Below are 15688 nucleotides of genomic sequence, written 5' to 3'. Positions count from 1 at the left end.
TGACCCCTGCCTCTCCGCTGACCGAGATGCACGAAAGCCCACCTGTGAGCAGGTGTCCCCAGGACAGGAGACGTGGAGCAAGACATGCTCCCTGTAAGGGCCCGCCCGGGTGGTTTGGGACCTGCAGTTGGGCTTCCTGTGAACTTGTCTCGCCTCCCAACAGAATGAAAGCCTGCAGCTCCGATGCAGAAGCCACCGGCCCCGCATAGCGATGCAGCCCTTGAAGGGTGCCTCAGCTGATGGATGGGCGACGGGGGGGCACCACCCTGTGCCTCCAAGAGTGGAATGCATGGCGCTCGTTAATAATTGTTGCAAACTGACCATTATTGAAATTGCTGCGTCCAAATGTTGACGTGATAATACTTCGGACATATTAAGTTAAATAAAATACATTATAGACACTAATCTCACCTGTTTCCTTTTCCTTTTTTTTTTAACAGCTTTATTGCAGTATAATTGCTTTACATTGCTGTGTTAGTTTCTGCTGTATAACAAAGTGAATCAGCTACACGTATACATATATCCCCACATCCCCTCCCTCTTGCGTCTCCCTCCCACCCTCCCTATCCCACCCCTCTAGGTGGTCACAAAGCACCGAGCTGATCTCCCTGTCCTTTTACTTGTTCAATGAGGCTGCGGGAAAGCATGTCTCACACATGGCTGGCATCACACTGCGGGCAGCACGGCCGTGACCTGCATCTCCTCAGTACCGGCCCCGCTTGAGCTGGGCCCACAGCAGATGCCCGGTGCTGGACGAAAGCCGCATTTCGAATGTAGCAGGAAGGAAATCTGGGGCTCCCCCCGCCCCGATGGCCAGCAGGGGTGAGCACTCCTGGCCTCCCTGCAGACCTTCGAGGCCTCTGAGGGGAGGAGGTGGGCCACCGGGCCAGCCCCCGCTGTCCCTTCCGTTGGAAAAGGCACGTCACCTTCCCCCGGGGCTCACCAGCTCCCCCTGATGCCCCGGGGTGGCCATGTAGCCAGGCCCGGCCGGGGGACACAGATTTCCTCTGGCTTGAAAGCGCAGACGTGGTTCAGGAGAGGGCAGCGCTGACCACCTTCGCTTGAACTGGAACTGCAGACCAGGGAGCTGTGAGCTGGAGCCACCAGGAAAGCCCTCCCCATGAAGACCCTCCCCACGAAGAGAGCCCGCTGAGGGGAAAACCAACAGGCAGCGCGGGACAGGAGCAGGGGAGGGTGGTGGGCTCTGGGGAAGGAGGGAGGTGGTCATGCTGTCTGGTTTGAGCCAGTGCGCCAGGCCACGGGAAGCCACCCGCCCCCAGACCGCGCAGTTACAGGGCCCCTGGCACCCTCCGTGCCCCTTAAACCAGGGTGACTGGGTTTCACTCGTATCCAAAAGGGTCCCACTAATACGGCAACCCTGAGAAGCTGGAGTAGAGGTGCGGGGGGCAGATCCATCACTAGCACTTTTTTCCTGAGAGCAAATGTTTCAAAGGCCTCAGGGCAGACGAGCGGCCTGTATCCAGCGGCTGATCCGGTGGGGATCAGCTCACCCCCACGGGCAGCTCCGAGGTCCCGCTTGCTCAGATCGCCCGTGCGCAGGGGCGCCTGCAGCTGCCCGTCTCCACCGAACCCGCAGCTGGACCGCTCATCTGCTTCCGGTGGGCGCCGTCGGCCCCGCTAACGCCTCTTGGGGCAGGAAACACGAGCTCCCTGGACACTCTCTGGGACGGGGGTGGGTGGGGAATGCTTGCAGGGTTGAGAATAACATAAATTAGGGAGGGGAGAACTTATTAGTTAATGTGTCCGTGAATTTACATATAGCTGCTGAAGAAGAATTAGGCGTAATTTAAACGCACTTTTGCTTGTCGAATATTCCCTATATCCCCCCCGCTAACATTCATGGACACACACAGACACCACAAATTGGACTGTGGGACTCTGGAGTGAAGGGGGCTTTGGGCTTACTTAAGAGCTGCACACACCTGGGGAGTCCATAACCTCCCGGCATCTCCGTGTCCTGGCTGGTGAGACAGAGGTGGTGTCAGCCTCGCAGGCAAGCCCCACCGTGACTGAGGAGATGCAGCAGGTGACACTCTGACCACTGGCCCTGCCGTTTCCCCCAAATCGAGCTGTCCATCGTTAGAGCCAGTGGGAGCTTGGACCCCTTGCCAAAGGACACTTGGGAGAACCTGGGTGCCAACAGACCGAGTTTCACCGGAGAACACCTTTCCTCTGCCCACAGTGAGCCGGGGGCAACTGGAGCCCGTCCCCAGGGAGGCTCCCGGAGGTGGCCCTCCACCTCTTGGCATTGTGGTGGGGGGGGTGGCTGGGCCTCACTCAGGGTCCCCGCTGCCACCCGGGCAGATCTCACCGCTTGGGAGAAGTTTACGTGGCAGAGCCGATCCAGGGTGCCCGGGCCTTTGTGACAGCTGCTTCCAAGTCCCTCCCCGCTGGATGGACACTCAGCCCCCCCTCGCTGTGCTGATGCGTTTCCAGTGGGGCCTAAGTCCACACGTGCGCTGGGCACTGAAGTGGGTGCATTGGATGGTGAGGGGACCGCTGGGATCGTGCTGCAGGGCGATTTCAGGAGGACGGAAGGGACCACACGCCGTAGCACCTGCTGATGGAGAGTCTCGGGAACAGGGTCCACGGCTCCCGCCTTCTGGAAATGGTGATCCGTGGACTAAGCACCGCGGCTGGGGGCTGCCAGGAAGAAGCAGGAAGGCGGCCGCCCACGAGGGGTCACCACGCCATCCTCGTTCAGCGCCAGCGGCGTGCCTGGACCTTGACACAAGCGAGCTCTTTCAATCCCACAGCAACCCTGCAAGACCAGCACCATGGCTCCCGCCACCAGGAAGCTGGTGCTTTACAAGGGGAACAGTTCCCCTGTGAACCTGGGGAGGTGAGTTCACTCTGGTGGGAAAATGGGGTCCTGGTCCCCTCTTAGCACCTGGGACCTCGCAGGTGCCGTCAGCGTTATTCTTGCCTCTGCCGTGGGCGCAGAAAAGCCCTGAGGCTGGTAGGCTTGGCCCCAGTCCAGACCGGCTCCCAGAGGCACTTCGCCCTCCCTCCGGTCCCATCACTTGCTACAAAGCTCTCAGGGCCCGCCCACTGGACCGCGCCCCATCCCCAGAGGGGCGCCTCGCACCCAGGCTCCCTTCAGCGCTCTGTGTCCCTAGACAACGTGAATCCCCTACCAGCCGATCGCCTGACTTGCGACTGCCCTCAGCGCCAGCCCTGGGTCTCCATGGGCTGCCTGCTCTTGGGATGCACACACGTGGGGCTGCCCACTCCAAGGTCAGAGCGAAGCTGCATGCAGCCCCAGAGGAGGTGATTACCTTTTGTCCCAATGCACAAAAGACTGGACGTGCCTGAGAACTTGCTCCAAAACACACACGGTCCGGGACGCTCCACAAAGTTTACACCCACCCAAAGGACACGTTACAGTCAAGTCTCGCTCCCTGGATTCCTCCTGAGACCTTTGGGAAGGGAGGGGAGAGGCAGAGAAGCGGCAGGGGCTGCTGTCCCAGGTCACCAGCCAGGTGACCGCAGACAGGAGACGCCCTCCCGGGGCCTCATCCGTAACTCGGGGGCTGCGACCCCTTCCTTCCACTGAGCACACAAGCAGAAGAGTTTTAGATCCTGCCCTTGGGGAGAAGGCCCGCTGTTAGCCAGGCTCTGGGGACACAGGAGGGCACCAGAAGTGGCCCGTCCATGAGGGGGTCTCTGCAAGCCTCCACACAGACCGAGAGCTGCTGCCCACCCCATGACACAGCCGCGTCTTCTACCTGCAGGTGCACGGTACTGCACAGAGCAGGACGTTTGGCCAACATAGGTACAGAGAAAAGGACACAGAACAGGTAAGGACATCATTCTCTCCAAGGGCGGGAAGCGGAGGCCAGGGCACGTCTCCTAACACGAGGCCACAAGGAGCTCGGCGGGCAGAGATTTAGGCTAAGCAAGGTGAACAAAGGGGCAGGGACTGGACAGTGCGGGAATGTCCAGAGGAGGAGGGGCCTGCAAGGACACGGGCTGCCCGGACTCACTGCAGGGCCAGCAACCGAACCAGCTGGACCGAGGGGCGCCCAGCGTGAGGCTGGGAGAGAGAAGCCTGGGACCCTCCTCGGGGTGGGGGAGGGGTGCAGGGGGGCAGAGACACACCTCGGGTCAGGCAGCTGGGCGCCAGGGAGTCCCGCAGAGAAAGGAGTGGTCCTGACCCTCGATCAGAACTAACCCGAAAGAACCCAGGTCCCACGTGGCTCAATCTTGGTTTAAAGTAACATTTGAGCAACAAAGTCCAGCTGTCAGAAAAATGAAAGTTTTAAACATGCTTAATTTCTCTGTTTCTGTCTTTCTCGGCCTCCCATCTTCCTCCCCCTCCGGCCAAAACACCTCCACCCACCCCCAGGCAGAAATACAAGCAACATTCTCAGCAGTACTCCTTAAAATTCTTCTTTGACATCGCTGCCGCTCCCCAAGATTCCACACTGACGGCCACTGCTAAAAACCTTTCTTTTCCCTTCTGCTCTCAGGACTCTTGTGGGGTCGGGGCGGCCACGTGATTTCCTGACGGGGCCCGCCTGCACCCCTCACTCCTCCTGGTCCTGTGCTTTCCACAAGGAGGGGCAGTTCCAGGACTGGAGGGTCTGGAACTGACACAAGCAGGGAGCTCTTCTTCAGAAAAAGAATGCAGAATATGGGCGTGGAAGGAAAGAGAACAATTATTTGGAACAGAGAAGAAATCAGAGCAAATTATAATTATTCAAAAGCTGACAAAACATAACAAAAAAAGAGAAAACAGAACGCTTTTGCTAATTCAGTCCGTGATGGTGACTAGCATTTTGAAATATCTCCTACGGAGAGGGGAAGAAGGGAACCAAGCCCTTCTCCTAACACATTGTTTGGGTTGTTTCCTTGCTCTCCATCACTTAGAAAGCTTCCTTCCACTTCACGATGTCCTGCAAACGTCAGCTGCAGCTGAAGGTGGGTAAAGCTCTGGTTCTGGCGGCCGGCCCGCGCCAGCTGGCATCGGGGGTCCCTCAGCTCTGCAGGGCTTGAGACCCCGCATCGTGTTCTGACCTCTGGGGGCATCAGAACGGCCTGGAGAGTTTTTCCGCAACCAGACGGCCAAGCCCTGACCCCACCTGGTGAGGCAGGCTCTCTAGGGCTCGAGCACCCACAATTGAAACCACAGACTTGCGGCCGAGGGCCCACCAGCAGGGAGGAGGTATTTCTACCAGGTTCAACGTGTGAGCTCGGAGACAAATCACTGCTATCCTTCGTGGTCACCAGGCCGGCCTGCAGCTGCGCTCCCTCCTTCACACCATCCATGCAGGTGTTCACAAGCGCCCAGCGGTTTCCTCTGGGAGCCTGGGGGCCGGCGGGCCCTTTGGCCAGAAGAGGCTGAGGGACTGTCTTAAAAACGAGTTTGGGCGTCAGTGCACTTTTATTTAGAATAGGTCATAAACATCAATTCAGGTGACAAGGTTTCTAAATCTGCTTTTCTTCCCACTTTACCTAGTGTATTCATCTCCCAGGGCTGCTGAAACAATTTCCCACGGGCTGGGGGCTTCAAGCAGTAGAAACATGTTCTCCCGTGTCTGGAGGCTGAGACCAGGTGTCAGCAGGGACTCGTGCTCGGCCCTCCAAAGGCGTCCCAGAGAGACTGGGAGAAGACGGCGTTTGCTTATTTCCTCTAGTATTGAAAACTCGAGTCAAACACCACCCCCCCCCCACATACACACACACACACACACACACACACACACACACACACACACACACGTCTCTGTGGAGCGCGGGAAGGAAGACGGGCCGACCGGTGATGGGACTTGTCGAATCCGAGGACGGCAGGAGAGATGAGGCAGCCTGTGCTGGGGCCCGGAGCTGCTGGACTGGACTGAAAACCGTGCAGATCACGACCTGTGAACCAGGGGGTGGGGTACCACCCGGCTCGCCCCGCCCCGTAGCTCCCTGAGCATCCGAGCTCCCACTTTGGGCAAAAGAAAACCCGAGGGTCATTCTGATTGAAGGGGCAGTTTCGGTACTGTCACCCACAGGAAGCAGAGCCACAGATGTGTCCCTTACAGATCCCAGATCCCGGGCGGGGCGGGGAAGGGCAATGGGCTGGGCGGGGAAGGGCAATGGGCTGGGCAGCAGCCCCTAGGCCGGGTCCCCAGCCGGCAGGGGAGATGGCAGGGTGGCAAGTACCTCTCACCTGTGCGGTGATCAGGGTGGAGGTCACCCAGTTTTGAGGGCTCGGCTCTAAGCAGTCGTTTCGAAGGGCTTCCTGGCAGCGGGGAGCAGCACCCCTGATCTCAGGGCCTGAGTATCCCAGTTCGGTGTGAGCAGGGTGGTCAGGCTGTGACGTGCCGGAGCAGGGACTCCGGAGGGCGGGTTTCTCATCACACAGCCCGGCAAGGAGCCTCAGCAGCAGGACCGTGGCTCCCTGGGGAGGAGGCGGCTCCCCGGGGAAGAGGCGGCTCCTGGGGAAGAGGCGGCTCGGGGGCCCTGGACGCAGGGAGGCGCCCAGAGAGCACGTGCCTGGGGCTCTGGGGATCCTGGACGCAGAGAGTGTGGAACTGAGGGTGGCACTGGCCAGGCCGTGTGTGCCTGACTTGGAGGGAGGCCAGGAGGCTGCTGGGCCTCCAGAGACACGGGCCAGCCAGACGGATAGAGTAAGTCACTGCCGGGCGAAGGTGTCTGGGGACCGTCAAGGGGTCTTCCCTCCCACCCTCAGCGTCCCCCTACCCTCCTCCATCTCCCCCGGGTCCCCAAGTCGCAGGCCTTGAACCGGCCCCGCCCAGCAGCCTGCGGAGGTGGGGACTCTGCACACGCTATGCAGCACCTCGTGCTGACAGGTGACAGGCCCCTACATTCCTGAGGAATGAGAGCTCTCCCGAAATAGAGAGCGTTTGGAGCAGGTAAACTTGTTTTCTCGGGCAGCCCTGGTGCCTGCGTGTCAGGAGTCGGGCACGGCCCCCCTCAGTCTGACCCACGTACTGCAGGACAGGCCATCCTGTTCCAGGGCAGGCTCTAGCGTCTACACCAGCGGTCCCCAACCTTTTTGGCACCAGGGACCGGTTTCGTGGAAGACAATTTTTCTACGGACCGGGGCGGGGGCGGGGGGATGGTACAGGCGGTGAGGAGAGCGGCGGGGAAGCAGGTGAAGTTTTGCTCTCCCGCCACTCACCTCCTGCCGAGCGGCCGGGTTCCTAACAGGTCGTGGACCGGCGCTGGTCCGTGGCCCGGGGGCTGGGCACCCCTGGTCTAGAGCACCTGCAGCCACGAAAACCTTGCCCGAGGGTGAGAAATCCCTCCACGGAGAGGACGGTGGGGATGTGCTGGGGACGTGAGACGTGGGATGACCATGCCTTCCCTCAAGCCCCTTCCCACCATCACACTTCCCGCGGCCCAAACAGCCGTGCCCTCTTCCCCTCCCCTCCTCTCCCCTCCCTCCCCTCCCCTCCTTCCCTCTCTCCCCCATCAGGCCCACGGCCCTGCATTGCACATCACCTTTCTGAGTCTGTCTTTTCACCTGTTCAATGGTAGGAGTGAAAACCTGATAGAACTTTTGTGAATATAAATCAGAAAATGCGAGCAAACTGCTTCCCCCGGGGTGGCCATGCAGTAAGCGCTCAGTAAAATGTCTGTACTTTAGAAGAGAGGGAGTCCGCCTTGTCAGAGCTGAAGGAATTTCCCAGGGTGACAGTGCTATTTAAAAACAAATATTTTTTTTCTTTTCAAGTTCCAGCATTGAGAATGGCTCCCAGTGCATTTTAGGTGAAAAACAAACAGAAAGGCTAACCTTTTGTGCTGTGGTGTTTGGTTACAGAACAGGGGTGGGTAAAGGCCAAGGGAAACCTGGTCTCAGAAGAGGGACCATTTCTGGACCTGTGCGCCTGGCCGTCAGCAGCTGACGTCCCCAATGGAACAAAGGGATCGTGTTCCCACCGGCCCCGAAGCCCAGAGGGCAGGCACGGAGCCCACATTCATCCCCGACGGCCCTGCCCCAGCCCAGTTCAGCTGACACCCGCATCCGCTGGACACGCTGGGGGACGCGCCTGCCTCGGGGTGGTGTGTGCAGACCTATTATCCAAGGCCCAGCCCTGCAGGGTCACGAACAGGACACTTGGCGTCAGAACCTGCAAGTTTGCATTGAAGGGTGGGACCTGCCGGGGCTCTGACTCAGGAGGGTCAGGGCTGAGGCAGTGAGAATGCCGTGACCCGCTGCCTCTCCCCGAAGAGTCATCAGGCTCGAAAGGAGGCTGGTGGCCTGATTCTGAGGCGGGAGGGCACTGAGCTTCGGGAAGGAGTGAAACCACCACGCCTCGCTCGGCCAGAAACTCACAAAGGGGTAAATCAGTGCCCGAGTCCACTGGCCTTCCTCGGTGCAGGGAGCCCGGGGCGTGCTTCCAGCGAGGTACGGGGACAACTGCACCTTGGAATGTTCCGTGGGGAGCTGCCCAGCGCCCTGTGGCTGGTGTGTTGACAGGACTCCGCTGAGAACAGAGCTTCCCTCTGCAGGCCCGTGATTTGCAGTCAGGATCAGCCGGACTTTAATTCTGTTTAGTGTGACCCACGTGGGCCGTGTTAGGCTCGCTCTTTGCTCCCTTAACTATTGTCACAGCCGACGATGGGACGCAGTCTAGAGTGGAGACGCCCCATCACAGCCATCCACCGCTTTAGGTTCATCTCTGGAGGGGTTCACTCGTAGGATCACGTGCTGGATCGCTGTCCTAGGGCCGCCGGAACAGGGAGGCACGAACCGGGCGACTTAAAGCACCGCAAGTTTATTCTCTCACAGTCTGGAGGCCAGAGGTCTGCGGTCGAGGGGTCGGCAGGGCCGTGCCCTCTGGGAGGGTCCGGGGGAGGGTGTCCCCGCCTCTCTCCCGCCTCCCGGCGCTGCCGGGGGCAATCGCTCACGTGCAGCTGCCTCGTTCCTCTGCCGCTGGCGCCTCATGGCGCTTTCCTGGGGCTCTGTCCCCACGTGGCAGCGCCCCCTTCTCATAGGACGCGCGTCACTGTGGATCAGGGCCCACCCTAACGGCCTCATCTTTTTTTTTTTTCTTTTCTTTTGCGGTACGCGGGCCTCTCACTGTTGTGGCCTCTCCCGTTGCGGAGCACGGGCTCCGGACGCGCAGGCTCAGCGGCCATGGCTCACGGGCCCAGCCGCTCCGCGGCATGTGGGCTCTTCCTGGACCGGGGCATGAACCCGTGTCCCCTGCATCGGCAGGCGGACTCTCAACCACTGCGCCACCAGGGAAGCCCACGGCCTCATCTTAATTTATGTCTACAAAGACCCTATTTCCAAATAAGGTCACTTCACGGGCACAGGCTTAGAACTTAAACCTAATTGGGGGCGGGGGTGGGAGGGCACAATTCACCCCTTAGCAATTCCCAACTTCAAGTCTGAGGTATTTTTAAGAACAGACAGACCTGATAGCCTAGGTATCATGCTTTCCCTCCTTCATGCCTGGGTCCCCTTGAACTCACGGGCTTGTGTCCTGTTTACTGTCGCACACCCGCTAAACTCAAGTCCCTGGAGGGCGCGGAGCCCCTCCCTCAGGAAACTGACCGCTGATGCCCCAAAGTCCCCCAAGCCCTGTGCTCAGCGGGCTCTGCACCTTCTGCTGTGAATGTGTTACTTTGTCATTGAACCACCCACCGGAGGGGCCGCCCTGGTGTCCAAAGAGCCCAGTTCTGCGTCTTCCTCTTGCTTGTTTTCTAAAGGACAGCCTTTGAAGCTCTCAGCGCCACTGGTGACGGGAGGCTCTGGTCCCCACAAGCCCTGGGGGAAGTGGGGAGAAAGAGGGATGCTAACAGAGGAGAGAGGGCGGGTGCAGGGCGAGGGGCTGCGTGGGGACCGACCCCTGGGGGGGCACGAGCTGCGGCTTGGAGGAACAAAGAGCGCGAGGGGTAAACGTTCGCTTCGCTTTGTGCGCTAGAGAGACCCTCCCCGTCGCTCACCCATTCACAGAGGGGCAGCTCCCCGCAGCCGCCAGCCGCAGAATTAATGGGCCCGATGAAGCCTGTTGTCTGCTTGGCTGCGATGCCAAGCGCGTGATGAGACACCAATAAATATTCATGCTTTCCATTACTGGCAGTTTTCATTTGCATGTTACTCTTTAGAAATGATAGCAAAAAAGCTCACAGTGTAAAATATATATATATATATATATATATATATAGCTTTGGTTGACAATAAAGGGGTTTGTCTCTTGGTGGGAGATGAAATATTCACATTAATTTCAAGGATTTTCCTGTGAGTGTGTTGAGGTCTTAGCCTGCTGGACGCAGCACTGTACACATCGCCCTTTCATATAAAGTCTGTGTCCAAAACAGCGTTGGTATTTTTTTCTTAAAAGCGAGATATACGAGAGAAACTAATTCACAAAGACATTGAGAGCCAAAAGTATTAATAATAATACAAGCTGTCAATAAAAAGAGTAGAGAATTAAAGACACATTTTCCCAAGTTAATGTTCAAACAAGCAAGGGGATCCAGGGACTAGATGTACTTTGAGTCGCTTAGTCCTTTTCTAGAGCAATAGAACGTACAGGTCAAGGAGGAAGTTGGAAGAAAACTCCATAATCTCATGGAAGAATTATAAAAAGATGCCCCAGAGGGATGCCTGAATATATTCTTCTATTCAAATAGTGATCAAGAGAAAGACAAATAAATCATCAGAGAAAGCTGAGCAAATACACATTTTTCTAAAGTGGACACACTTCGAGGGCAGCACACACCGGGTAACCCTCCCTGTCACTCTGTTCTCTGTATACGTCCCACTCAGGGGTGTCCAACCCGAGGCTGGGCAAGATGACCCTCTAGGCGGTGAAAAGAAGACACAGTTACATTTCCAAATCCCCTCCTTTACGATTTCTATCTGGGAGTGTGATCTCTAACACACGTGATATGTTAGTACGACAGTATGCTCCATAATTCATAGATAAATGGGGAGCTGCCTGCTCAAAGGTTTCTGTTGATGGGGTGTGTGCTTGGACACTCCCCACAAGACTGGACATCGGCAGGACATGGAGACGAGGAGACAGTGGGAGGCGAGGTCGTTACGGACCCAGAAGTGTTGACGCAGGAGGCCCTGCCTTACTAAAGCAAGTAAAGGCACCGCTGGCCTGACGGTGGGCATCCACGTGCGACCTGAGAAACAGGCTTTACTGTTCAGGAATTTTCGTGGTGTAGAAAAGAAGTTTAAAAAAAAAAACCCTAAAAGATTTTTTTTGAAACTAAAGTGCATAGGCTTAGAGCTTGAAAGATTTCACGGCTGGTTTTTAGTATATGAAATCAGTTTTAAAGCTTATTTGTCGACGTAAGACTTTATTTGCATGTAGCATAGACTGTGATTTTATCTACTTCCAACACCGGGTTTTGACAGTGTATAATTTTCAGTATACCCTCCCTTCCAAGACACATGTTGACAGAATTTGGGGAGCGAGACATTAGTGCTTCAGATCATTTGTCTGAAAGGAAAAAAAGGTGATTTCGTTAATCTGGGTTTGTTTTTTCAAGAATAGTTTTCTCCAAGGAGCTCGAACCCTGTTACGAGTCTTGGTTTCACGAGGAAGGCAACGGATTTTTTGTCTTTTATTTCATATTTGGTGTCATTTCTGTGTTTCCTCAGCCTTGGCCAACAGGTGGGGACTGGAGCAGCAGGGCCATGGGAAGAGTGACAGCACTGCCACCTCGGGTTCAGTCCACAACGGAACCAGATGGAACCCACAGCCCGAACCCCTCTGCTTCCTCGGGCTGGAGGGCGTCACTCACAGGTGCTTTCAAAGGAGTTTTCCTGCGTATCACTTGGGGTTCCTTTCTCCAGACCCCAGGACACCCCGAGTCATGATGGGAGAGGGGACAGGACCCCGAGCAGCATTTATGAGTCACGTCCCTCTATGAAATTTGATCTCAGATAAATGGTCTGAAGAACTAATGCCTCAGCCGTCAACTTCTGCCGATGTGTATCTTAGAACAGAAAATGTATTACATACTGTCAAAAAGCCAGTGTCAGAAGGAGATAAAAATCAAAGCCTGTGCTAAATGCAAGTAAAGTCTTTTTTTTTTGGTTTCTTTTTTTGCTGTACGCGGGCCTCTCACTGTTGTGGCCTCTCCCATTGCGGAGCACAGGCTCCGGACGCGCAGGCTCAGCGGCCATGGCTCACGGGCCCAGCCGCTCCGCGGCATGTGGGATCCTCCCGGACCGGGGCACGAACCCGTGCCCCCTGCATCAGCAGGCGGACTCTCAACCACTGCGCCACCAGGAAAGCCATAAATGCAAGTAAAGTTTTAAATCTACAATGACTTCTGAACGCCAGCTTGTGCCCAGCAAGTGTCCTGTGACACCCTCCCACCTTGGGACGACTTTCTTCCGGAAGCACTGCGTTCCTCATGCAAAGACCCCCAGCGGAGGGCCCAGGGGTCTGTGAGTGTCCAGATTCCCAGGGCATGTTCAGTGCTGGTGTCCCCTCTGCTTAGCACCGGGCCTTGAATCTCCTAATGTCATTGACATCTCATCAAAACTCTCCTGAAAAGTGGGGCGAGGATGTAGCAGGGAACTGGTGTTTCCCTGAGGCTCCAGGTGACACAGGACAGAGGCAGCAGCAGTCCTCCCCCCACCCCCCGCCTACCCCGGCCCTGGTCCTGTGGTGGTCGGCAGCCTCAGGCTTTAGCTGTGACCTTGTCCCTGCTGGAATCCATTGTGGCTGGGACAGGAGGCCCCAGGGTTCTGATGCTGCAGCCTCTGACCTAGGACAAGACCTCAAACCAGGGTTTATCTGCCCGGCTGCTGGGACCTCCATAAATGGTCATCGAATCAGAACAAGTTAATCACGGTCGGACACTCTTTAGATCGACAAATACTCCTCAGAAATACTGTTGAAGCTCTTTGGCATTTTCCTTAAGAATCTTGATCTCTTAAAGGGTTAATCCATAATTTCAAAGAATCAGCCAACTGACTCAACACGTGCAGCCTTACAAGCACGGATGCCAAGTGCCCACCTGACGATGGAACGCGATCCCCTGGAGAGCTCTGGTGAGTCCTGGGGTCGGGGCCTGGGAGGGGAGCAAATTCAATTGCTCCTTCTTCAGGTAATACGAAGTGAGGGGCTACTGGAAACTCCAACGATTGTCCATTCCTCCTTCAGCATTTAATCATCCGAGTGCTTTCAAAGAGCATCGTTATAGGCAATCATTGCCCATTGGTTATTCTTCCCCATGTCCCTGCAATACAGCCTCACTGCCAGCCCATTTGCTCAGCTGAGCCAGCCAGAGTGAGGACAGCTCATCGATTTGCAAAACCAAACAGTAACAAATTGGAGTAAAAATATCCCCTTTCTGTGGCTCCAAAGCTCAATAAGAAAGAACCTGGGAGTCTAAAACTAGAAGTCCTTCCTGTGTGGGGCAGGTGTGCTGTGTACAGCTAAAAACTACATGGCACCTGCCACCCGATGGTGGCTGCCAGGGGACCACGCAGGTGTGCACGCACACACACGCACACACACACACGCACCACATCACCTTCATCACCTCCCCACGCAGAGGAAACACACATGTGGACAACATACACACATACACACACCATGCCTCCACCTTCATTTCTCTACACAGAGAAACCACACACTTATACATACACCACCACCACGTTACATCCCCCATCATCACCACCATCATCATCACTATCACCCTCATCATCGTCACCACCATCATCACCTCTATCATCCCCACCATCACCACCATCACCATCATCACCATCACCACCATCACCATCATCACCATCACCACCACCATCACCATCATGACCATCATCATCATTACCACCATCACCGTCATCACCATCATCACCATCATCACTATCACCTTCATCATCGTCATCACCATCATCACCTCTGTCATCCCCACCATCACCATCATCACCATCACCACCACCGTCATTATCATCATCATATTTATCACCATCGTCAGTGGCATAGTTACCAGCACCATCATCATTATCATAGTTATCGGCACCACCAGTACCACCACCTTGGATTGTTTTCCATTTAGTCATTCAGCTTCCTTATGCACACTTTCCCCTCTTGTTCATTCATTTATTTAGCACTAAGTGCTTCCTGTATGTGTGCGTCATTTTGCCAGGCGCTGGAGAAACAGAAATAAGTAACCCATAGTCCCTGTCCTAAGGATCTCACAGACTATAGGAAATACAGCAAAGTAAACTTTACTGTATACATGCCGCCCACCTCTTATACAAGTCAGACTCTAAAAAGCAAGGCATATAATACAAGTCTACAAAGAAGCTTCAATGTTTGAATAAGGAGGGATACCCACTCACTGAGGGGAACCAGACCAGCAAACCAGGAAACATCCCTCATCGCCATCCACTCTCTTACGTGGATTTGCACACCTCCAGGGGATGCACTGAGCGACATCCCAACACAGTGTCCAGAGTGAAGGGTGGCCCCCCAGCCTGAGCACGTGCACACCCCCAAGCTGGACGTCTGCAGAGAACAGAGTGACAGGGAAGCCCATCTGGGTATGTGCTGCCCTCAAAATGTGTCCACGTTAGAAAAAAATGGGTATTTGCTCAGCTTTCTCTGACTTATTTTAGTCTTTCTCTTTATCACTATTTTGAATAGAAGAGTATATGACAGGCTCTGGAACCGTGGCATGCTGCTCTGGTCTACGGTCAGAAATGCTGCATTAGGTCACACTGCCTTTAAGAGAAAGGCACAAGGATCCCATCCTAAAATGATGTTGATTTTTTTAAAAGCTTTTTCTAGATACATGCATATATCTGTTTAAAAACAGAGAAGGACCTCACGTCCTAGCATTCACTGAGTGTTTATTACATGCTAGCAACCATTTAATCCTCATATAAACATACAGGCAAGGCACTATTCCTACTTCCACTTTAGCTGAGAAAATTAAGGGTCAGAGCAAAATCAGGATTGCAAATTGTAATCAACTATACTTCAATTTTAAAAAAGGATTGCAAATCTTGTATGTCAGAACCAGGATTTGTACTCTGGTTGTTCTGACCCCAAATCGTGTGCTCCTGACCACCATGGAGCAAAAGTTTCTCCTCCCCAGACCCAACCCGTCAACCAAGACGGCTCCCATCAACACGGTGTTGAACTTCCTCCCAGCTTCTTCTCTGCCACCCCATCATCTTTTTGGTGAATTCAGCACCAGAATGTAGGAATCAGAGGTGGTTTTTCCCCACCTGGGTTCCTGCGTGCTCTCTTCCACCTTCATTTTCCAGCAAGATGCTGCTTGGAGCTGCCACGTTGGAATAGCCATATGGGTGGTGGACGTCCGGAGACGGCCTCAGTCTCTACGTAAAGCACCAAATTAAACTCACTGACCAAGGACAGCTGGGCTGAAGCCTGCGGTGAACTACACTGTAAAGAACGAAGCCACAGTGCTAAATGGTGGCTGGGTTGTGGTGTCTGGGGATGAGGCTTCATCACCGTACCTGCGGCCTTCCCTGTCAGTACACCTGTGTCTGCAGTCCAGAGGTGCAGGTGCTTTGTCCTCCTCACGAAACTTAAACGTCTCCACGCAGAGGAGGAAAGAGGTCAAAATGAACACAGCACATCTCAGACCACCCAGGGAGCATTTAATGGGGAAGTCTTCCAAGTTACAAAGTGGGTCTTTAATTTCCGCTCACGTTTATAACAAATATTGAAAATCTCAGTGCCCTTGGCAGTCCCACCAG

This window comes from Leucopleurus acutus (assembly GCF_964270905.1).
Source record: "Leucopleurus acutus genome assembly, chromosome: 15".
Classification (NCBI taxonomy): Eukaryota; Metazoa; Chordata; class Mammalia; order Artiodactyla; family Delphinidae; genus Leucopleurus; species Leucopleurus acutus.
Note: the sequence above shows the minus strand (reverse complement) of the source record.